Consider the following 25722-nt stretch of genomic DNA (forward strand, 5'->3'; position numbering starts at 1 on the left):
GGCAGGTAGACACGACAGGCACGGCTGAGACACTGGGCAAGCAGGTACGGCTTGGAGACACAGGGCAAGCGGGCACAGCTTGGAGACACAGGCAAGCGGGAACGGCTTGGAGACACAGGGCAAGCGGGCACAGCTTTGAGACACAGGACAGGTGGGCACGGCTTGAGGCACATGACAGACTGGCGTGATATGAGAAGGGACAGGTAGGGACCTGTTCACACAGCAGGTGCAGGTGTAGGCAGGAGGGAGTGGTGTATGTTGGAACAGGATTTGGACCTGTTCACACAGGAGGTGCAGGTATGGTTATAGGCAGGAGTGCGGAGTAGGTGGAGCCGCAGGAGTGCGGAGTAGGCGGAGCTGCAGGACTGCGGAGTAGAGCTGAACCACAAGGTCTGTGGAGAAACTGCAGCAAGAAGTTCTGCAACAACAGAGAAGACAGAGCGGCAAGGGTGCAGATGCACAGACAGAGCGGCAAGGGTGCAGATGCACAGACAGAGAAGCAATGGTGCAGATGTACAGACGGATTGGCAAGGGTGCATGTTATGATTGAGTCACCGAGGAGGAAAAAACAAAACACAAGATCAGCCCAGAAAATCAGAGAGGTTTGAAACTAGCGGATTGCAGACCCCTAATCCTATCACACAACTAGCAGTAGCCGTGGAGTGTTCCTACGGTGATCCTTGACACCTCGTCACAGCCGGAGATCTAAATAAGCCTAAAGAGAGAAAAAGGAAAACTGACTGCCCCAGTGTAGACCCCAAAGCAATAGGCAGCCCCCAACATATAATAACGGTGAAACAAGATGAAAACACTAACACAGATAGAAAGATAGGTTGAGCCAACGATGGGGCCCAAGCTAACTAAAAATGACAGGACAGAAAAGCTGCTGTCTGCAATCCGAGAAAACCCTGCTAAAAATTTTCCCAACACAACTGATAAGCAAAAAGGACCCTGAAGTCACTAGACTTCAAACCCTATATCAGCACTCAGAATATTCTGAAAGCAGAGCAAAAGAGAACACTGATCAAGGAATAAGAATCAAGCACATCCCCGGCCGGGGATGGCTGAACTCAAAAAACAAGGTAAACAAAACCAAAACTAATAAGTTCTATAGCAGAACAAAAACTTATCTTTGGGAAGCAGGAATCAGTCTAGTCTCCAAGAATCCAGCAGAGAAATCACCAGCAACTCAGCAAGGCGTCGGCTGCCTTATATCCAGTCTGAAGTTTCCGTTTCCCAGTCACAATCCACCTGGTCAGGTGTTTGGTTTCTTTCATCCAAATCAGCCTCAGTACCTTCCTTCACCAGAAGAGGGAGATCCTCGGACACAAAACGTGAATGAACAGATGAGCTCACAACAGTACCTCCCCCTTGAGGAGGGGTCACCGAACCCTCATCCAAGCCTCCAGGACAATCAGGATGAGCCCGATGAAAAGCACGCACCAATCTTTCGGCATGAATATCAGAGGCAGAGACCCAGGAATTATCATCCTGACCATAACCCTTCCACTTAACCAAATACTGGAGTCTCCTTCTAGCTAGATGGGAATCCAGTATCTTCTCTACCTCATATTCCATGTTACCTTCAACCAACACAGGGTCAGGAGGTGCCGCCATAGGAACCACTGGTTCAACAAACCTCTTCAACAAGGACTTATGAAACACATTATGAATCTTAAATGTGACAGGAAGAGCCAACAGAAAAGAGACCGGATTAATAATCTCCAAAATCTTGTGAGGTCCAATAAATCTAGGTTTAAACTTTGGAGAAGCCACTTTTATAGAGATATTCTTTGATGACAACCAGACCATATCACCCACCTTAAACCGGGGACCAATGGTCCTATGCCGCTTAGAAAACCGCTGGGCCTTTTCCTGGGAAAGAGACAACTTATCCACCACTTGGTCCCAAATCTGCTGCATTCTTTCCACCACAGTGTCAACCCCTTGACAGGCAGAAGACTCCACCTGCCCTGAAGAAAATCGAGGATGAAACCCAAAGTTACAGAAAAAGGGTGACATCCAAGTGGCAGAACTAGTTCTATTATTTAAAGGAAATTCGGCCAAGGGTAAAAATGAGACCCAATCATCCTGATTAGCAGATATAAAACATCTCAAATAAGCCTCCAAAGTCTGGTTTGTTCTCTCCGTCTGCCCATTGGTCTGAGGGTGAAATGCAGAGGAGGAGGACAACTGAATTCCCAACTTGGAACAAAAGGTCCTCCAGAATCTAGAGACAAACTGAACTCCTCTGTCCGATACAATGTTCTCAGGAATCCCGTGCAAGCAAACCACCTGTTGCAAAAACAAGGGCACCAACTCTGAGGAAGATGGCAACTTAGGGAGTGGTACAAGATGGACCATCTTAGAGAATCTATCACAAATCACCCAGATAACAGTCATCCTCTGAGAGACAGGCAGATCAGAAATAAAATCCATTGAAATATGGGTCCATGGCCTCCTGGGCACCGGCAAAGGCATCAACAACCCACTAGAATGAGAACAAGGCTTAGATCGGGAGCAAGTCCCACAGGACTGCACAAAATTTCTGACATCACAAGACAAGGCAGGCCACCAAAAAGACAGACTCACCAAATCTCTAGTACCAAAAATACCTGGATGACCAGCCAGCGTGGAGCAATGAACCTCAGACATCACTTTCCTCCTCCACTGGTCAGGAACATACAACCTACCACTGGGACAACGCTCAGGCTTATCCTCCTGAAACTTCTCCAGAGCATGTCTCAAATCAGGCGAGGTGGCAGAAAGAACCACCCCCTCACCTAAGATGGTAGCAGGCTTGGTCACAATAGGAGAATCAGCCAAAAAAATCCTAGCGAGGGCATCAGCCTTAATGTTCTTAGTGCCCGGAAGAAAGGAGACCACAAAATCAAAACGTGTGAAAAACAAGGCCCACCTGGCCTGTCTCGGATTCAAGCGTTTAGCCGACTCAAGGTAGATCAAATTCTTGTGGTCAGTGAGGACCACAACTTGATGTCTAGCTCCCTCCAACCAATGTCTCCACTCCTCAAATGCCCACTTCATGGCCAACAGTTCTCGATTCCCCACATCATAGTTGCATTCCGAAGGAGAGAACTTTCGGGAAAAGAAGGCACAGGGGTTCATTTTAGATGTTACATGATCTTTTGGGGACAAAACAGCTCCTGCACCAGTCTCTGAAGCATCCACCTCCACCTGAAATGGAAGTGAGACATTGGGTTGTCGCAAAACCAGAGAAGTGAACCTCCGCTTCAGCTCCTGAAAAGAAGAAACAGCCTCTGGAGACCAATTCAGCAAATCAGCGCCCTTCTTAGTCAAATCAGTCAATGGTTTGGCAATAACAGAAAAATTGGCTATAAACTTACGATAAAAATTAGCAAAACCCAAAAACTTCTGGAGAGCCTTCAAAGAAGTGGGCTGAACCCAATCACAAATGGCCTGTATCTTGGCCGGGTCCATTTCAATAGTTGACGGAGACAAAATAAATCCCAAAAATGAAATCCTCTGTACACCAAAAAGACATTTCGATCCCTTAACATACAGGGAGATTTCCCTCAAAATCCAGAACACAGTCCGAACATGTTCCACATGAGAGTCCCAATGCCTGGAAAAGATCAAAATATCATCCAAATAGAAGATCAGAAACTTATCCACAAAGTCCTGGAAAATATCATTCATGAAGAACTGGAAGACAGAAGGGGCGTTAGTGAGCCCAAAAGGCATCACCAGGTACTCAAAATGTCCCTCCGGAGTATTAAACGCTGTCTTCCATTCATCCCCATGCTTAATGCGAATAAGATTATACGCCCCCCTGAGGTCAAGCTTGGTAAACCAGCAAGCACCTTCAACTCTAGAAAATAGGTCAGAAATCAGGGGTAACGGATACTGATATTTAACAGTAATTTTGTTAAGGGAGCGATAGTCAATACAGGGCCTTAATGAACCATCCTTCTTGGCCACAAAAAAAAACCCAGCACCCAAGGGTGAAGAGGATGATCTAATATGACCCTTCTCCAACGACTCCTTAATATAAGAACACATAGCCTCATGTTCGGGTACAGATAAATTAAAAAGTCGACCCTTGGGAAATTTACACCCCGGACTTAGCTCAATTGCACAGTCATAACTCCTATGAGGAGGCAAAGACGCAGACTTACTCTCACTAAACACATCATAAAAATCAGCCAAATAGTCAGGAACCTCATGCGACTGGGGAGAGGTGGAGAAAATAGGAGTGTCACTAAGAGCACACCGACAACCCCAACTCAACACAGACACAGATTTCCAATCCAAAACTGGATTATGGATTTGCAACCAGGGGAACCCCAGCACGATGGTATCATGCAAATTATGCAACACCAAAAATCTGCAATTTTCTTGATGGTCTGGGGTGACCCGCATTATCACCTGGGTCCAAAACTGAGGTTTATTCTTCGCCAAAGGAGTAGCATCAATACCCCTCAAAGGAATAGGCGTCCGCAGGGGTGTCTGTTGTGAGCTCATGTGTTCATTCACCTTTTGTGTCCGAGGATCTCCCTCTTCTGGTGAAGGAAGGTAGTGAGGTTGATTTGGATGAAAGAAACCAAACACCTGATCTGGTAGATTGTGACTGGGTAACAGGAACTGCAGACTGGATATAAGGCAGCCGACGCCCTTCTGAGTGGCTGGTGATTTCTCTGCTGGATTCTTGGAGACCAGTCTGGTTCCTGCTTCCCAAAGATAAGCTTTTGCTCTGCTATTGAACTTATTAGTTTTGGTTTTGTTTACCTTGTTTTTTGAGTTCAGCCATCCCTGGCCGGGGGTAGGCTGGATTCTTATTCCTTGATCAGTGTTCTCTTTTGCTCTGCTTTCAGAATATTCTGAGTGCTGATATAGGGTTTGAAGTCTAGTGACTTCAGGGTCCTTTTTGCTTATCAGTTGTGTTGGTTAATATTTTTAGCAGGGTTTTTCTCGAATTGCAGACAGCAGCTTTTCTGTCCTGTCCTTTTTAGTTAGCTTGGGCCCCATCGTTTGCTCAGCCTATCTTTCTATCTGTGTTGGTGTTTTCATCTTTTTCACCGTCATTATATGTGGGGGGCTGCCTATTGCTTTTGGGTCTGCTCTGGGGCAGTCAGTTTTTCCCTTTTCTCTCTTTAGGCTTATTTAGATCTCCGGCTGTGACGAGGTGTCTAGGATCACCGTAGGAACACTCCACGTCTACTGCTAGTTGTGTGATAGGAATAGGGGTCTGCAATCCGCTAGTTTCCAACCACTCTGATTTTCTGGGATGAGCTTGTGTTTTGTTTTTCCTCCTCGGTGACTCAATCATAGCAGGTGTGATAGGGAAACCACAACGTTTGGCAAAATCCAAATCCATTAGGTTCAAGGCCGCTCCTTAATCCACAAAGGCTTTAGCAGAAAATGTGGACAGGGAGCAGATCAGAGTAATTGCCAGAAGAAACTTAGGTTGTACACCACCTACAGCAAATGTGTGTGCAAAACGTTTCTCTCGTTTAGGGCAGACAGAAATAATATGAGAGGCATCTCCACAGAAAAAACACAGTTTATTACGCCTTCTAAACTCCTGACATTGTGCCCTAGACAAAACTCTATCACATTGCATAGGTTCAGACATTTGTTCAACAGGTGGCAGCATTTCCTGTGTAATTTTACGTTCACGTAAACGCCGATCAACCTGAATGGCTAATGACATAGAATTGTCAAGACCAGAGGGAACAGGAAATCCCACCATAGTATCTTGTACGGTTTCTGACAAACCCTTCCGAAAGAGAGCTGCCAAGGCACCATCTTTCCAAGTGGTGAGGAACGCCCACTTTTGGAATTTTTGACAGTACAGTTCTGCAGAATCTTGACCCTGGCTCAATGCCAACAGAGTTTTTTCAGCCTGATCAATCGCATTAGGTTCATCATACAACCCCAAGGCCTGAAAAAATGCATCCACATTAGTTAGAATAGGATCATCTGGTACTAAAGAAAACGCCCAATCCTGGGGATCGCCGCGCAGCAAGGAGATGACAATTTTAACCTGCTGCGCAGAGCTCCCCGATGAGTTAGGCTTCAAGGCAAGAAATAATTTACAATTATTCTTAAAATTCAAAAATTTAGACCGATCCCCAAAAAACACATCAGGAATAGGAATTTTTGGTTCAGCAGCGTGTGAATGAGCAAGATAGGTGGAAATTCCTCGCACTTCAGCAGCAAGCTGCTCCACACGATCAGACAATTGCTTAAACTCCATCAGAAAAAAAAATATATATTCCTCCTACGGCCTCAGAGAAAAAGAGGAAAAAATATACACAAAAAAAAAAATTCTGACACACTTTTTTTTTTTTTCTTAACAATTCCTTCCTGCTTTTGAGTATCCTAGAATCTGCGGTATGGCTGGTGACTCTGTTATGATTGAGTCACCGAGGAGGAAAAAACAAAACACAAGCTCAGCCCAGAAAATCAGAGAGGTTGGAAACTAGCGGATTGTAGACCCCTAATCCTATCACACAACTAGCAGTAGCTGTGGAGTGTTCCTACGGTGATCCTAGACACCTCGTCACAGCCGGAGAACTAAATAAGCCTAAAGAGAGAAAAAGGAAAAACTGACTGCCCCAGAGTAGACCCCAAAGCAATAGGCAGCCCCCAACATATAATGACGGTGAAACAAGATGAAAACACTAACACATATAGAAAGATAGGTTGAGCAAACGATGGGGCCCAAGCTAGCTAAAAAGGACAGGACAGAAAAGCTGCTGTCTGCAATCCGAGAAAACCCTGCTAAAAATTTTCCCAACACAACTGATAAGCAAAAAGGACCCTGAAGTCACTAGACTTCAAACCCTATATCAGCACTCAGAATATTCTGAAAGCAGAGCAAAAGAGAACACTGATCAAGGAATAAGAATCCAGCACACCCCCGGCCGGGGATGGCTGAACTCAAAAAACAAGGTAAACAAAACCAAAACTAATAAGTTCTATAGCAGAGCAAAAACTTATCTTTGGGAAGCAGGAATCAGACTGGTCTCCAAGAATCCAGCAGAGAAATCACCAGCCACTCAGAAGGGCGTCGGCTGCCTTATATCCAGTCTGCAGTTCCTGTTACCCAGTCACAATCTACCAGATCAGGTGTTTGGTTTCTTTCATCCAAATCAACCTCACTACCATCCTTCACCAGAAGAGGGAGATCCTCGGACACAAAAGGTGAATGAACACATGAGCTCACAACAGGTGCAGATGCACAGATGGAGCGGCAAGGGTGCAGATGCACAGACGGAGCGGCTAGGGTACAGATGCACAGACGGAGCGGCTAGGGTGCAGAAGCACAGACGGAGCGGCTAGGGTGCAGAAGCACAGACGGAGCGGCTAGGGTGCAGAAGCACAGACGGAGCGGCTAGGGTGCAGATGCACAGACGGAGCTGCTAGGGTGCAGATGCACAGACGGAGCTGCTAGGGTGCAGATGCACAGACGGAGCTGCTAGGGTGCAGATGCACAGACGGAGCTGCTAGGGTGCAGATGCACAGATGGAGCTGCTAGGGTGCAGATGCACAGACGGAGCTGCTAGGGTGCAGGTGCACAGACGGAGGACACAAGGAAAGACAGAAAGGAAGGAAGCCACAGACAAGGAGAAAGAGAGACTAAGGTAGGACAGAGTACAGACAAGGTACTGGGACCAAGACTCAAGGGTCAGGATATTCAGCCTCCTGGCAGGCAGACAAGGTACAAAGCAAGACAAGAAGTATTCCTCCAGAGAAGGAGGAAATACACTGGACAGGGCCTGGCTTCCTCAGCAGCAAGATACTAACTGAGATTAGACATTGCACAGGCAATGTTCCAGTGGATGGGGCAGGGTTAAATAGTCCAGGGCTCTAGGTAATTGGTCAGGGACCCATTAGCCAGGAGCACCCTGACTGCATAAGAACCAGAGAGTTCAGGCGCCACCCCCCTATACACACAGTCAGGAAACATGGAGAGCAGAGGCACAGGACTGGCAACAGACAGAATTCACAGCATGGCTTGAAGCAGTAAGTAAGTTGGTGTGCGGGGGATGGGATGCCATGCAGTGATGCCAGCAGGGTTGTTACAATGGTCTTGCAAGGGGACCCAGGTACGGAATCCGTGGCATAGATTTGAGACAAAGCATCCACTTTCCCTTTACGTGAGCCTGGGCAGTACGAAATGACAAAATGAAGTTGATTCAAAAACAAACTCCCACGAGCCTGATGTGGAGAAAGACATAAAAAATTCTAGGTTACGATGATCCGTGAGCACAATAACTTGTTGTGCTGCCCTCTGCAGATGGTGTCTCCATTTTTTAAATGCAGCGATTATGGCAAGGAGCTCTTTATCTCCCACATCATAATTATTTTCTGCAGCAGAAAGTTTACGGGAGAAAAAGCACATGGATTTAACAGACCTTTCTCCTCTGTTCTTTGCGAAAGTATGGCCCCCAATGCACAATACTAAGCGTCCACCTCCACGATGAAAGGAAATCATAGAATCATAGAATTGTAGAGTTGGAAGGGACCTACTGGGCCATCTTGTCCAACCACCTGCTCAAAGCAGGATTCGCTAAATCATCCCAGACAGATGTCTGTCCAGCCTCTGTTTGAAGACTTCCATTGAAGAACTCACCACTTCTCGTGGCAGCTTGTTCCACTCATTGATCACTCTTAACTGTCAAAAAGTTTTTCTAATATCTAATCTGTGTCTCCTCCCATTCAGTTTCATCCCATTGCTTCTAGTCTTTCCTTGTGCAAATGAGAATAAAGTTGATCCTTCCACAATGTGACAGCCCTTTAGATATTTGTAGACAGCTATTAAGTCTCCTCTCAGTCTTCTCTTTTGCAAACTAAACATTCCCAAATCCTGCAACCTTTCCTCATAAGACAGGGTTTGCAGACAGGTCACCATTCTGGTCGCTCTTTTCTGAACTTGCTCCAGTTTGTTGATGTTTTTTTTAAAATGTGGTGCCCAAAACTGGACACAATATTCCAGATGAGGTCTGACCAAAGAGGAGTAGAGGGAAATAATGACTTCACGTGATCTAGACTGTATGCTTCTGTTAATACAAGCTAGAATTGCATTTGCCTTTTTTGCTGCTGCATCACACTGTTGACTCATATTCAGTCTGTGATCTATTAGTATACCCAAGTCTTTTTCACATGTGCTGTTGCTTAGCCCTATTCCTCCCATTCTGTATATGCTTTTTTCCTTTTTATTGCCCAGATGTAGTACTTTGCATTTTTCCCTGTTAAAAACCATTCTGTTAGATGCTGCTCACTTCTCCAGTTTATTTATATCTTTTTGAATCCTCTCTCTCTTTTCTCTAGTATTAGCTATCCCTCCTAGCTTTGTGTCATCAGCAAATTTAATCAGTTTACCCTCAATTCCTTCATCTAAATCGTTGATAAAGATGTTGAACAATACAGGGCCCAGGACAGAGCCCTGTGGTACCCCACTTGAGACATTCTTCCAACTGGATGTGCAGCCATTTACGACCACTCTTTGGGTCTGATCACTAAGCCAGTTATGAATCCACCTAACAGTTGCCTTGTCCATTCCATACTTAGTCATGTTTTCAATAAGGATTGTATGAGATACTTTGTCAAATGCTTTGCTGAAGTCAAGATATACTATATCTACAGCATTTCATTGATCCACCCAGTCAGTGATTCCATCATAGAAGGAAATTAAGTTAGTCTGACATGACTTATTAGTTACAAACCCATGCTGACTCTGTTTAATCACTTCATTCTTATCCAGATACTGACATACATGTTGTTTAATAATTTGTTCAAAGATCTTTCCTGGTATAGAAGTCAGACTCACCGGCCTATAGTTGCCTGGGTCCACCACCTTCCCCTTTTTGAAGATAGGAACAACATTTGCTTTTCTCCAGTCTTCTGGGACTTCTCCTGTTCTCCAAGAATTTTCAAAGATTATGGAGAGGGGTTCAAAAATTTCTTCTGCTATCTCCTTCAGTACTCTGGGGTGTAATTCATCTGGACCTGAAGACTTGAATTCATTTAGGTTAGCTAAGTGTTTCCTCACTATCTTTCTGTTTATAGATATCCTGGATTCTTCTATTCCCTTAATAGGACAGTGAAGAACAGTTGATGTTACATTTCCTTTCTGAGAGAAAACAGATGCAAAATAGGAATTTAAAAGTTCGGTCTTCTCAACATCCTGTCTTACCATTTCATCATTTTCATCCTGTAAAAATCCTATAGCATCTTTGACTTTTCTTTTACTTTTGACATATCCCCAAAATCCTTTATTATTTCTTTTGACATCTCTTGCAAGCCTCAATTCATTGTCAGCTTTAGATAATCTGATTTGTGCCCTGCAGGTTCTGCAGACAGCATTATATTCTGCTTTAGATATGCCTCCCTCTTTCCATTTTATAAACATTTTTTTCTTCCTTTTTAGCATGTGCTTAAGTTCTGTGTTCATCCATCCATTCTGTGTTCTTCCTTAAATGCTTCCTATTCTTCCCTCTTTTCGGAATTGTTAACAATTGTGCTTTTGAGAATTTCATTTTTCAAGGTTTCCCATCCTTCCTGGACATTTTTGTCTTTAAGGATATCCAGCCATTGGATCCCACCAATTCTCTTTCTGAATCCCTTAAAATCTGCCTTTCTGAAATCTAACCTTGACGTCTGAGTCTTCACAGGTCTTCCTCCTCTAGTTATCCAAAATTCTAAAATAGCATGGTCGCTACCTCCTCAACCATTTCCTCCCTGTTTATAAGGATTAGATCCAAGGTAGCAGTTCCGCTTGTTTTCTCCCCTACCTTTTGGAAGATAAAGTTGTCAGCAAGAGAGGATAAGAATTTCCTTGACCTGTTAGTTTTGCCTGAGAGAGATCCCCAACAAATGTCTGGATAGTTGAAATCTCCCATGACAACTATGTCATATTTTTGGAGAACTTGGCCATTTGATGCATAAAGAGTTCATCCATATCTTCAGCTTGCACAGGCGGCCTGTAGTAAATGCCTACAATGGTGTCCTTTCCATTGTTCTGTCCTTGTATTCTTACCCAAACAGTTTCCACAGAACTCCCAGTCTCTGAAGCTTCAATCTCTGTGCAGATATAAGCGTTTCTAACGTACAATGCGACACCTCCTCCTCGTTTATCAAGTCTGTTTCTTGCAAATAAGTTGTATCCTTTTAGTCTTGTATTCCAATCATGTGTATTGTCCCACCAAGTTTCAGTGATTCCAATGACATCATATTTCTTTTCCTGTGTTAGTAGTTCCAATTCTCCTTGTTTGTTGCCCATGCTTTGTGCATTAGTATAGAAACATTTTAGTTTGTGATTGGTTTCTCTTTCTCCAATATTTTTATTAATTAGATTCTTTTGTCTTTGTTCTTCCTTTCCACTTCTAATAGCAGAGTTCTCAATAGCATTTGTCAGGTGTATGGCTTTTTCTGGTCTTTTGCTTCCCTTCCCATGTTGTTCTAGTTTAAAGCTCTCCTTACAAGGGTAGCAAGGCGACTTCCAAATACATGCTTTCCAGTCTTCGTAAGGTGTACCCCATCTCTAGCAAGTAGTCCATCGTAAAGGTAATTCACTCCGTGATCCATAAATCCAAATCGTTGCTGACGGCACCATCGACGTAGCCAGTTGTTCACCTGCAGAATCTTATTTCACCTCCTTGTTCCATGGCCATCCACTGGGAGGATGGAAGACCACCTGTGCTCCCAGTTCTTTCACTTTCTTGCCTAAGTCTTCAAAGTCTCTGCAGATGGTTTCCAGGTCGTTTCTTGCGGTGTCATTTGTCCCCACATGTAGTAGCAGGAATGGGTGGTCATCTGTAGGTCTGAAGAATCCTGATATCCTGTCAGACACATCTTTAATTTTTGCACCTGGAAGACAGCACATTTCTCTTGAAGCTATATCCGGTCTGCAGATAGCGGCCTCTGTTCCTGTCAACAGGGAATCCCCCATGACCACCACTCTCCGTTTCTTATTTACAACATTTTTCTTTCTCCATCCAGGAGGACTCTGAAGGCGTACAGGGTTGCTGTTTGTGGGCAAAGTCTTATCCTGATGTATTTCTTCATCGTTTTCCTGCGTGAGAGCCTGATACTGGTTCCTGAGAAGTATGGGTGCTGACTGCCTCCCGATCCTCCTGCTTCTCTGGGTCACATGCTTCCATTCCTTTGTTTCTTCAGGTGCACTTCGAATTTCTTCTCTTTTTGTAACATGAAGAGATAATTCTGCTCTGTCTAAGAACTCTTCACCTTCCTTAATGATCTTCAATGTAGCTAACCTCTCTTCGAGATTTTGCAACTTTTCCTCCAACAGGGACACAAGCTTGCATTTGTGGCATGTGAAGTTTGGCTTTTCCACTGGTAAGTCTGTGAACATGTAGCAAGAAATGCAGCTCACCAAATGGCTCCTGGCCTCTTCCATATTGAGATTTCTTAAAAACTATGAAAGATGAGCCAAAATTATCGGCGCGCAGTTTTCCGATTTCCTCTTTTCAGCTGCAACGGCCAAAACCCAGTGATCGTTGAGCTCGCGGAGACTCTTCACTTATCCCAGAATGCACTGGGAATATGCAAATGATCTCCTCAAGACTCTTCCCCTGGTTTTCCGATTTCCTCTTTTCAGCTGCAACGGCCAAAACCCAGTGATCGTTGAGCTCGCGGAGACTCTTATCCCAGAATGCACTGGGAATATGCAAATGATCTCCTCAAGACTCTTCCCCTGGTTTTCCTCTTTTCAGCTGCAACGGCCAAAGCCCAGTGATCGTTGCGCTCGCAGAGACTCTTCACTTATCCCAGAAGGCACTGGGAATATGCAAATGATCTCCTCAAGACTCTTCCCCATGCTGGTGTTAGGCGTCGGATTCCTGACACTGCACAGCAGGAATCCAGAGCTGTACATCCAGCGGTCTCCCATTCCTCCCCGACCGCTCAGGGACCTGCTCAGCAATCCCGGCGATCCAGGCATGCTGCTCAGACTCGCTCTGTCACTCTGGATGTTGCTGCCACCTCTGGTGCAGCAATGGTAGCGCAACCTGCTTTGCAGGGAACCGCTCCAGAGGCTAAGTCCTCTTGCCGCGCTACTGGGCATGCCAGCAAGTTGACCTCTCAGTGGAGAGCAGGGGCCACATGCTCAGGTCCTGCGTCAGATCTGATTCGTCCTTCACAGAGTACTGGAAGGTCCCGGAAGCGCATGGCTATAAAAAGCCCGCATGGCGGCTCGGCCATGCGCTAGTGTAGACTATTATGCTGTGTGTGAAAGGTGATGGATGCATGTGTCTGGTGACTGACTTATTTGAAACCCCCTTCCCTCTGATAATACGAATGGTGACAGAGTGTTGGTTATAGTCAGCTCCAGTTAGTGGCAAGATATGCGCCACTGTACTTCCCGCACTGTACACTAGCGTCCAACGGTGTCCGGCTTCCCGGCGCCGTCGTCTAGCGGCTATAGTTACCGCCGCGCTGCTGTAGCAGCATTTATTGGCGTTCGCGGCTGCGGTGCCACACGCCAGTTGGTCCTGTGGAGATAACAGGCCCAGTTCTCATTTCTAATTTATATTAGGGCATCTCTGTGGCTTAACAGAGTCCGCCTTCACTCCTCGGGTGACGTTAACCCGAGTGCAGCACTTCGCCAGCTAGAGAGTCTGCCATTGTCCAGCAGCGGTCTTGTCACCTACCGCACGGTGGACCCCGGGCGGCGAACGCACCTCCTATTTATATTTGTTGCGTTCCGCTGTCCCTAACAGCTGGGTTAGGATGGATCAACAGCGGAGCAGATGTAATATGGGACTTAAGACAGTCAAAAGCCTCATGAGCCTGTGTAGACCACAAGAAAGTTTTTTCCTTCTTGGTTAGTTGCGAAATAAGTCGCACAATCTCAGAGAAATTACGGATGAACCGTCTATAAATGTTAGTGAACCAGATAAAGCGTTGTACCTCCTTAACATTTTTTGGTGCGGGCCAATCAAGAATAGCCAGAATCTTACCTCCATGTTAAGCCACTGTGGCGAGATGACGTAGCCTAAAAATTGAATCTTAGTGCAGTGGAACGCACAATTCTCAAGCTAGATGTAGGGATGATTCTCTTTCAGACGTCTTAAAACTGTCTTAACATGTTCTTGATGCTCCTGCAAAGAATCGGAGAAAATCAAAATATCATCCAGATAGATTGCAACAAAATGATCTAGCAAATCTCTAAAGACGTCATTAGCCAAATGTTGAAAGGTTGCCGGAGCGTTGCAGAGTCCAAAAGGCATCACAAGGTAATCAAAGTGCCCATAACGACATCTAAATGCCATCTTCCATTCATCCCCAGAGCGGATCCGAGCTAGGTTATAAGCTCCTCGAAGATCCAACTTAGAAAAAATGTCGGCGTGTCGTACTCCAGCAATTCGGGGATTAATGATAAAGGATAATGGTTCCAAATGGTTACCTTGTTGAGCTCCCGGTAGTCAATACAGGGTCTAAGAGTTCCTTCTTTTTTCCGAAAAAGATGGGTGCTCCTGCCAGTGATGAGGAGGGGTGAATGAAACCCTTAGACAGATTCTCATCAATGTATTCTTTCAAGGCTTGTGGGAGCTGCTAGTGGGTAAACAATTTTTAAATGGAATAGCCTCCACCGGAAGGAGCTTGGTAGGACAACCATAGGGTCTATGAGGAGGAAGCTGATCTGCCATTTTCTTGTCACAGACATCAGAAAATTCGTTGTAAATGGGTGGTAACATTGATACTCCAGTGATACATTCCGCATCCCGAGAATTTACCTGACCTGTTACTGGTGTATCCCTTGGTGGAAAGGTGATCTCCTTGGTCTCCCAGTTGATGATTGGGTTCTGTGCCTGAAGCCAGGGAATTCCTAGAATTAAAGGAAAATGTGGTGAAGAAATTAGCATAAATGAAAGCACTTTTCGACGATTGGGTTCCATGTAAATCTCCAGGGGTGCCGTCTCCTGATCCACCGGTCTAGAAACTAGGGGAGAACCATCCACCGTTTCCATGCCTACTGGCGTGGTTCTCTGTGGAATCTGTATGCCATGTTCCTTGACAAAAGTGATGTCCATAAAGTTACCCCCAACTCTAGAATCCCCCATAGCCGCCCATGAGATCCATTGGCCCGACAATAAGATCTTAATGAGGAACAATGTGCATCCTTATCCTTCCGTGTCTTGGGAGCAGCAGTCATTGCTAGGGAATGAAACACAGCATTCACAGCAAAGCTGGACTCAGAAGTAACAGATTCATCCTGATTATTATGTTCCCCTACAGCGGCTATTACCTTGCGAGGCCGCTTAGAACAGTTTATAAGGAAATGGTCAGACTGACCGCAGTAAAAACATAAACTCTCATGAAAGTGATGCTCCCTGCGCTCGTTACTCTCTCACGCCGCTGTAAAGCATCCACTTGCATAGGGACTGGTTCTGCTTCCCAAGAGTCTTTGCCTGCAAGTTCTTTAGAAGGAAGGGGAGAGTTAGAGACACGGCTAAAGGCTGCAAATTTCCCCTGTCTACGTTCAGTAATACGTATGTCAATGCGCACGCAGTGCTGTATGAACGCCTCCAACTCCTGAGGAGAATCTGCTTGGGCTAATTTGTCCTTAATCTTACTAGAAAGTCCCCTCTTAAAAATGGGTAATTGAGCATAACAATCCCAAACCGTATCCACCGCCAACCGTCTATATTCAGTGGCGTATTCAACAACAGAGCGCTTACCCTGACGTAATGACAACAATGCAGTTTCAGCTGTAGTGCGACGATTTGGATCATCAAACATCATAGACATTGCAGCAAGAAAATCATCAAGGTTATTCAAGTGAGGGTCACGAGTCTCAATCAGCAGATTTGCCCACGCGAGAGCTCGGGAGGTAAGTAACATGATTATACACAAGACAAATGGGCAGCATGTACATCAAAATACAAAATGCATTGATTTATAAACCCACAAAATTTGTAGCGTTCACCATTAAATCTAATCGGCGGTAACTTGGGAGGACTAGTTGGCAGTAGCTGCCCCAGGGGTGGAGGCGCTCATGCTGTTATTTGATTACTTAAATCCTGCAGCGCCTGCCTGAAATGGGCCTCCCAGCTAGCCACCTTGTTTTTCAGAGCTACTACGTCCCCTTGTAAGGAGTTGATCATAGAAAACAAATGATCCAACTTTGACTCAGTCGACATTACCCCAGCAGATTCCTAATTGTCCTGAGTATCCTGTAACAATTATGTAGGTACTAAGGAATCTGATAGCGTGGGATAAAATCAGTCTGAGAACAAAGCTGCAGCAAAAAGATGTATTTAAATAAAACAGGAATGTAAACAGAACTAACAGATATTCCTGCAGTCGAAACGAGGTGCTCAGCACAATATAGTAAATCACAGCAAGCTGGATAGCAGGATGCGACCGCTAATACGAACCAGTCCAGCAAGGATATGATGCAGGAGTGCGCAAGACACTTAAATAAGGAAGACCATTAAAGATATCAGTGGGTATGCATACAGTACTTAAACGTGGTTATCCAGCAAGGGGGTCGTTCAATGCACACAGTACTTAAACAAGGGAGTCTCCCAGCAATATCTTGATCACACGTCCGTACGGCATTTGCTTGTGAGAGTCCAACAATACATAGAAGCTTAGACAGGGGAATGTCTCTAAAGGTACCTTGAAGGGCTGTCAAGTCCCGCTCAAGTCCCGCACCACAGCCCAACAGACGTAGTCCAGAAGATATGAAGTTGCACTTCTTACTGAGCGCAGCAGCTTCTGAGGCGAAGGGCAGCACCCAAGTATTCCGATCAATAGGCAACCCCGATCAGGATCCAGGAGCACACAGAAAATGGAAGGCAGCTGAATGAGGCGAGGCAGACCACCAATTAACCAGCAGAAGTAGCAGGGAGTTCACCAGCACAACGGGCAGGAGCTCTGGAACCAACAGCACAAAATACTAAGGCAAGGAGGAACACACGACCCTGACTTAAATAACAGGACAGACAGGAAGTTCCATGACAGGGTGAGAGACAAGACTCCAACTCGGATGAGGGCAAACAGGCACAAAGGAAAGTCCGGAATCCTTACATGTAGTAAGGCTCGGCACACATTTATCCTGTGCTCTGTGCTGAGCACTTACATCAGAGTTTTTGTCTAAATCTTTGGTGGAAGATTCCCTGTAATGAGGCAGATGGAAACACTGTGGACGCAGTTTGACCTGTGATCTGGCAGTGTCTGGTTTTTTAAGCGTGTAAAAAATCACGGTCGGCCACAGTTTTGTGCACCTCTGAAAAGAAGGACACTGCTGAACTTTGGCGATACGGAGTCCAGAGTAATCTGCTGCTGAATTATAGTGAATAAATCCCTCTGGAGTTTCATCTGAATCACGTCACTCAGTGATTTAGATAGAAACCCCAAAGTAAGTGTTCAGCGTAGAGCGCAGGATTAAGGTGATCCAAAATGTAATATAAAATGTTCCTGATAAAAGCTTCAACTCAATCCGCAAAAAAAACCCTTACTAAGGTTTGTCATCTTTTAACGGAAATATAATAATAATCTTTTTATATATATAGCGCCAACATATTCCGCAGCGCTTTACAGTTTAAAAATTTCAAAACACAAGTAATAAGTAACAACGTTAACAATACAATAATTAAAGCAAAATAAGACGACCCTGCTGGTGAGAGCTTACACTCTACAATGAGGTGGGGGAGATACAGAGTACAAGTGAGTATTTACAATGGTGTATATACAATGATGGTCCAGCCGTCTTGAGGGAGTGAGGGATGGATGGAGATATTGAATGGGCTACATATGCTCACTTACACATAAAATTACTTTGATTAGGCAACATGATAGGCTGCTCTGATCAAATGTGTTTTGAGGGAGTGCCTAAAACTATGCAAATTGTGGATAGTCCGGATAGAGCATTTCAGATGATTGGCGCAGCGTGGGTGAAGTCTTGGGAGTCGGGAGTGGGAGGTACAGATTAGTGTAGAGGTTAGTCAAAAGTCGTTTGCAGAGCGCAGCGACTGGCTAGGCCGATAAACAGAAAAGAGGGAGCAGGTGCCGCACTGTGAAGAGCTTTGTGGGTGAGAACAAGTACTTTGAATTGGATCCTATAATGAATGGGCAGCCAGTGTAAGGACTGGCAAAGAGCGGACGCGTCGAGTAATGATTAGCCAGATGGACATGATGTTGGAGACTGCGGACAGAAAGTCACTGGCATTGTAGTACAGCGGGGGTAAGGTCAGGGGATGACGTGTATAGTTGTGTGCCATCAGCATAAAGATGGTACTGAAAGCCAAATCTGCTGATGGTCTGTCCAATTGGGGCCGTGTAGAGAGATAAGAGAAGGAGGCCAAGGACTGAGCCCTGAGGTACCCCAACAGTGAGAGGAAGAGGAGATGAAGTGGAACCAATGAACAAAACACTGAAGGAGTGGTCAGAAAGATAGTGAGAACCAGGAGAGGGCAGTGTCCTTAAATATAGGGGGCTTCCACATTACAGGTAGCACAAAGGATCTGGAAAAGCACTATGGCTCCTCACCTCTCCCCAAAAATCCAGCAAATTCTGAGCTCCTAAATCCAAATGTCCCATTCCCTTCTGAGCCCCACAGTGTGTCTAAACCACATTTAGTGTCCACATGTTTAGCATTTCTATAGCAATGAGGGTACATGTGTCCAGAAGTATTATCTGGGCACAATGTCTGGGCACTACAATTTAATGGGCACTACAATGGAAGATATGCTATTTTCAATCAGCAACATACACTGCTGCTTGTTTCTGGAAAACACCCATGGAGTCAAAATCATCACTACACATTGTGAGGCAGCGGTAGCATGGTACGCAGTGAAGAGGCAGTGACCTACAAACACAAAAGTCCCTTTGATGTGTTTCCTCACAGCATTAAAGTCCAATTTACACAAGTGCAAATATTAGTGTTCAGTTCACACCAGTCAATAGCACTTCATAGGACACGGCTTTGTATCACAGTCCCTAAACATGCTGGATTTCACCTTGTCCAGTTTCCATGGGTGACTGCTTGCCATGCCATGTCTCTCACTTACAGCCCCCTTTGGTCTGCAGTCACGACACCCGCTACCCCACCTCTGACTAGTTCACATGGGTGTCGTGCACCACTGTATCACAGTCTCTCTTCACAGCCATACACAGACCTTGACATCCTCCTGTCTGTAGCTGTGACACACGCCAGTCCTTCCTTCAGGCACAGGAAGTCTACCTCCGGTTCACATCTGGGCACAAGACCTGTCCACATCTGTGACCAGTCATCATGGACGGCAGAACCACTGTGTATGCTGTGGGTTGTCAGGCCTCTCTCTGGCCCTGACACACCTGAGACTCACTAAGCAACACCTAACCCTTTCCTTCAGGGTTTTTAACATAGCAAAGTGTGGCTACCAGCCACATGGAAAACCTGGGTCCGGAATAAAAACACTGCACAAACTACTATCTTGCAGTCTGTTTCACACACAGCATCCAGAGCAGGTTTTCCCTACATCCACCTTGGACACTAACATGTTCAAGACTAACACTTCTGTTATCAGTCTGTATTGCAGTCACAGCTATGCCTGTGACTGCCATGGACACCTATGGCCTTCATACACCTCCGTGCATATCTTGAGGAGACTGCACAGTGACCCCTACCTGTGACATCAGTCACTGCTTCACTATTGCAATCCCAGCTACGCCTGTGACCGCAATGCATTCCCATAGCCTCAATATGCCTCCGTGCGTATCCTGGGGAGAACATACAGCACCCCCTAGCTGTAACAGGGGTCACTGCCTCACATATACCCCTCTACTGTTCAAACCTTTGAGGTTGAATACTTGACACCCCACATGGGCACGAGCCAGGGCATCCGCATGCCCCTGTGACATCCCCGCCCGGCACTGCACTTTGAAACCAAAGTAGGGTCCGGAACAGTTGAACAATACATGCATCCCTCCCCTTTGCATTTCTCTTCCATACTTCATTATGGGACGACCCACTTTTCCATTCTCCTATGCAGATGCCACGCTCACTTTCACGTTTAACTGTATATTTGGACCGGTTTTGGGTGGCCTCGACCGTGTTTATTTTGGATTCAGTAACCCCGCATCTCATCCTGTCACCTAAGTACTCACCTTCGGGCCTTTGCTATCGTTTCTTCCGTACCCTTACCCATGCCTCGGTGACTATATCATGCTGAAACGCCGTGGTTTGACCCATCAAATTCGAGCATCCATCTTTATTACGTCGCACCCAAACCTGAGTTTCCCGACACTGCTGTCTAACGAGCACTCTATCTATTTCACTCTGACCCGAGGCCACATCATTGGCCGTTGTAAGAAGATTCCTCGTGCGCACGTCCCCATTCGCCTCTGCGACCACACACTCCCGGTTCTTCCCGGCGTTCTTTTTAAACCTGCAGTTTTTACACACACCAGTTTCTCTGCGTGGGACCCTGGAACTGAGCTGCCCCGAACTTACCAGGGGACATTTCCAGCTCTGGGTTCAGTGGAGTCTCCATGCCCTCTACTGACACAACCTCTAGGGCAGTGGTCCCCAACCTTTCTGACCTTGAGAGCCACATTCACCTTAGAGAGGGGGTCTCGAGCCACATTCAGCACTGAGAGAGGGGCGTGACCCACATCCAGCTCCCATCTCCTTCAAAGTAGTGTCAACCAAAGCCCCCATTACAGGTATAATGATAACCAAAGCTTTTCCACAGAAATCACTCCAAAGCAGTACACTGAGATCCAGGGGTTCCCACAATACCCCCTTTCAGTATTCTCTCATCAAGGACTCCCAACACAGTCACATCCAGCTTTGAGCACCTCCTCTAACAGGTGTTACCATCCTCCAGCGTACCATACTTAAAACATCTCTAAACCCCTAAGACCAGTAAATGTGCATCCACATCTGCTCTTCTGTGCAGGGCTATTCACAACATTCACCATTTTGAGATCTACTCTTCACACCTGTTTGCTAGACCTGGACCTAATGCACCAAGCTGGCAGACAGTCGCGAGCTACAATTCATGGGACCGCGAGCCACATGTGGCTCCCGAGCTACAGGTTGGGGATCCTTGCTCTAGGGGAAGCTTGTTGGGGTTACACTCTGACCCTAAGTTGGTGACCCCTGTGGCAGATATCTCTGACTTGACATCTTCAGGTTCTGCACCCGAAACATTTTCATCCTGCCCTGCCAATACCTTTGGGGGAGCCTATCGTGATTACACTCTGTCCCTAGGTTTGCGATCCCTATGGCAGGTATCTCAACATCTCCGGGTTCTATTCCTGGCACAACCTTTACCATGAGAGGGTTGACCCTGGTCTCCCACAGTGACCAAAATAGGGGCAAGTCTCAACCCAACACAGTCCCATATGGAAGACTCTTCGTCACTCCCACCACATGTTTAATGTCCCCACATTGTGTAGAAAAATTGACCTCAGCGGTTGGGTACTCCCGGATTTCCCCATGGATATCCACCACCTTCACCTTCCATCCTTTGGAGTTGTCCCCAGCAGCAAGGGACCTATGGACCAAAGTCACTCTGCTCCCCGTGTCCAGGAGAGCATCTGTGCGGCACCCATTCACAAGCACCTGGCACAGTCGCTGCACGCTGCTGGCAGTGCTTGCAGTGGTGTTACAGACTGGCTGGGCATATATCGAGACATGGTGCGTATACCTGCAGTCAATGGGCTCAGATGGCACAGAACAGTTACTAGCCCCATTTCCAGGCTCTGGTACCCCGTCCTGAGTGGATTTATAGCGCTCAATCAATCCTACCAGCAGGTCCAGATTGCCCAGGTCCCTTTGCCCAACCCAATGATGTATGGCGGCTGGCAGAGCCCGCACAATCCGATCAACCACAACTCTCCATCTCGATTGGAGAAAAAAACTCAGACTGGAGCCACTCCTCCACCAACTGCAGTAAGTCATTTGCATGAGACCTGGCGGGCCGAGACTACATAGGACCACTGGTACACCCAATGATCACCCCTTACCTTAGGGTTCTCCTTTTTACTCAGCTGAAGCTGTGGGAGATTCCATTGCAGTGCCTCTTGCTGCTCCAGCTGCAACTGCAGCACCTGCTGCTGCAGAACCTTTTGCTGTGACCGCTAAAACTTCAGAGCCTCTTGCTGCGAATGCTGACTGAGCGCAAAATGCTCTAAAAGTTCCTCTATTTCTCCAGCAGACCTGTACAATGATCTGCAGCACTCTCTGGGGTATGCCTCAGTTCACACTGCCTGTATTCTCCACCATATGTAAGGCAGCGGTAGCAGCATTACGCAGTGAAGAGGCAGTGACCCACAAAGTTCAAACACAAAGTCCCTTTGATGTGTTTCCTAACAGCATTAAAGTCCAATTTACACAAGTGCAAATAATATTAGTGTTCAGTTCACACCAGTCAATATCACTTCATAGGACACAGCTTTGTATCACAGTCCCCTAAACATGCCGGACTTCACCTTTTCCAGTTTCCATGGGTGACTGCATGCCATGCCAATGTCTCTCACTTACAGCCCCCTTTTGTCTGCAGTCACGACACACAACCATTACACAGAGAAAACAAAACACAAATATCCTAAAAGAAAAATGCATGAAGGTAGAAAGGGTTTTTAGTAAACATAGTTTTGATCAAAAGTCGTGTGTTAATATGCATTTACATTGTGCATACACATTAACTTACTTTTTCAGTTCAGACTCCAGTTTTTTATTCAGTTCAATGTGCATCCTGTGCATATAAGGATGTGAACACCCTGTTTCTGAGCTGGAAAATCCATCCTGTCTGGCCTATGCTTTTACTGGTGGTTCAGTCCCACGATCTTTGTTCACATTTACGTCACTTGACAAGTGGAAAGGTTTTAATACAAGAATTAGGACTGTCCCACAAGGCTTGATGTGGCGGGATGGCTTGTACATTCCTTTGATCAAAACTATGTTTTCTAAGTACCTTTATTATTATTACTACCTTCATGCATTTTTTGCAGTTTATTTTTTTATTTTAGGATATTTGTGTTTTTGCTTTTGTTTTCTCTGTGTAAAAGTCGTGTGCTAATATGCATTTACATTGTGCATACACATTAACTTACTTTCTCATTACAGACTCCAGTTTTTTTATACAAACTACTATCTTGCAGTCTGCTTCACACACAACATTCAAAGCAGGTTTTCCCTACATCCACCTTGGACACTAACATGTCCAAGACTAACACTTTTATTATCAGTCTGTATTGCAGTCACAGCTACCGCTGTAGCAGTCACACATGTTCCCTGGGAACACTGCCCACATTTATAACACCAAATATAACAGTGCTACTCACTTGGGAGTGATATGAGGTATCACAGGAAATGTTTCTATTTAAAAGTCTCATAAACCACATCACAGGAAACTCAAATACAGCCCTTGTCCGGCTCAAAGTACAAGATAAAGCAAACAGTCCATCCATACAATAGTCTAGCTTCATAGTCTTTCAGCAGAGGCACTCAATCTACACACCTCCACACATGCTACAATGTGTGAGGCAAACAGGTGTCATTTTACCAAGTGAACCACACCCAGGGGTTGCGATATGGTGAGCAGCCGTTCACCTGCTCATAATGAACCTTTCATGGCCAGGTTACTCCAGGTTTATCTCCCATCCACTGTGTTTAACAAGCATCCTTACATACCTCCCCCTCTGCCTAAAGCCATGGGCTTGACATCTTTCAGACACAGGATTCTCAAGAGGGCATTGGCATTACCATGTAACTCCCGACTCTATGTTTTACTTGAAAGCGGACATCCTGCAGGGCTAGAAATTAGTGGGTAGCACAAGCATTTTTCCTCTTATTCTTTCTCATCCACCTGAGTGGACCATGGTCTGACACTAATTTAAATTCTCACCCTAAGAGATAGTATCGCAATGTGTCCATCGCCCACTTTATGGACAGGCATTCCTTTTCTCCAATGGAATCATTTTTCTCACATGCTTACAGATTCCTACTCAGCTAGAGAACAGGATTCTCCTCTCCGTGTATCTCCTGAGAGGAACTCTCCTAATCTAACATCCTTTTGGAATACAAATTTCTTCACGACACAGAGCCACTTTCAGTTTTTGAAAGGCCTTTTCCGCCTCCGATGTCCATTTGGCCACGCCTAATTTTATCCCCTTAGTGAGGTTGATCACGGGTTTGGCCACCGTGGCAAAGTTTGGAATTAGCCTAATGTAGTACCCCATGATTTCCAGGAAGGCCATAACAGCCGCACCAGAAATGGCACATCCATTAGATATGCCAATTCTGACGCTTAAGATCAGCTCTTTCCAGCTGCCATTGTGAGGTGGTAATCGGGGTAATGGTTTATGGGGTTGATGTCAGCTGTGTAATGTCAGGTGACATCAAACCTATGGGTTAGTAACGGAGAGGCATCTGTCAGACACCCCCATTACTGACCCCTAAGTCTAAACTATTTAACACACACAAAAAAGTGTTTCATTTGTAAAAATCACTCTCTGACAAATTCCCTCTTTAGCACATTTATTTAATAAAAAATAATCCACACCAGTCTGTCATAACACAAATGGAAGTCCCATGACGATCCATGTCTTCTTTGTCCAGTGTATGGAGCCCCGTTCAGAGAACAAAGCTCAATAGACTGGCGCAACAGTCGCTACTGGTTGTAACGCTGCACTCCGGGAGAACCCGGCTGCCGTGACGAGCGGTGAGGTCAGTAAGGTTATCCCAGTACACAACTGCCAGTGCTGCCCCCATGTGACCTGGAGGCTTTCAACTGCAGTAACCTTACCTTATTTATTAGTGAAATACAATTCAGAAAACTACACACACAAGGCACTGATTATATATCTCACTGACATATTTCTATCTATCTATCTATCTACAGTTGAAACTTGATGTTTCCATCCACTATATAAAAAGACAGATCTACATGTTTTTCTCAATATCTGACACGAAATCAGAATAAACTTTTCCCATTTTAAGTAAATTAGGATTACCATAATTATTATTTATTATTATTAGTAATAATAATACTTTATTCCTATAGCGCCAACATATTCCACAGACAAAAGACATTACAGCATTACAATAATCACATAAATCAACAGATTCCAAGAGGAATGAGGGCCCCGCTGCTCGCAAGCTTACAGTCTATGAGGAAATAGGGGAGACACGAAAAGTGGATGTCAACAATTGCCTTCATTGTTCAGACCAGCCATAATTTAAGAAATCAGGTGTTCATGTAATGCTGCATGAACCAGTTATCAGCCAGAATAAGTAGCAGTATATACACAGAGGGCTATTAAATGCATAAAGCGTGTGAGAACATGATATGAAGAACCTGGTTATGGTAAAAATATTGAATGGGCCACACAGGGATAATTAGATTAATGTACTGAGACGTTAGGCGAGACTGTAGAAATGTGTTTTTAGGGCACGCTTAAAACTGTGGGTATTACGGATTAATTGACTTAACCTGGGTAGTGCATTCCAAAAAATTGGTGCAGCACGTGAAAAGTCTTGGAGACAGGAGTGGGAGGTTCTGATTGAGGACATTAACTTCAGATCATTAGCAGAATGGAGGGCATGGGTAGGGTAAACTGAGATGAGGGAGAAGATGTAGGGTGGTGCTGAGCCATGGAGCACTTTGTGGGTGAGGGTAATAAGTTTATACTGAGTTCTGGAGTGGATGGGTAACCAGTGTAATGACTGGCACAAGGTAGTGGTATCGGTGTAATGGTTGGTGAGGAATATGATCC

General features: G+C 45.4%; 1 protein-coding gene and 1 long non-coding RNA gene across 8 annotated transcripts in view; one reads left to right on the forward strand and one right to left on the reverse strand.

Annotated features, from left to right (window-relative positions):
* The window catches only part of LOC141053943 (uncharacterized), a 164120-nt gene that overhangs the window by 74284 nt on the left and 64114 nt on the right, over positions 1–25722 (reverse strand). For 2 of the 7 annotated variants that reach the window (XR_012221285.1, XR_012221289.1), the window contains exons 2-4: positions 16633–16890; positions 14750–14836; positions 13968–14108 (exon numbers count right to left, since the gene is read on the reverse strand). This is a non-coding gene — a long non-coding RNA (uncharacterized lncRNA). Of the gene's footprint in view, positions 1–13967; positions 14109–14413; positions 14837–16632; positions 16891–25722 lie in introns of all 7 variants that reach the window. The other 5 variants (XR_012221286.1, XR_012221291.1, XR_012221288.1 and 2 more) reach the window with 4 other exon arrangements.
* LOC141053929 (uncharacterized) overlaps positions 1–25722 on the forward strand; it is an 80675-nt gene that overhangs the window by 48659 nt on the left and 6294 nt on the right. The gene's annotated exons all lie outside the window — the stretch shown is intronic.

Source organism: Dendrobates tinctorius, unplaced genomic scaffold (assembly GCF_039654945.1).
Source record: "Dendrobates tinctorius isolate UK_male_01 unplaced genomic scaffold, ASM3965494v1 ptg000173l, whole genome shotgun sequence".
NCBI lineage: Eukaryota > Metazoa > Chordata > Amphibia > Anura > Dendrobatidae > Dendrobates > Dendrobates tinctorius.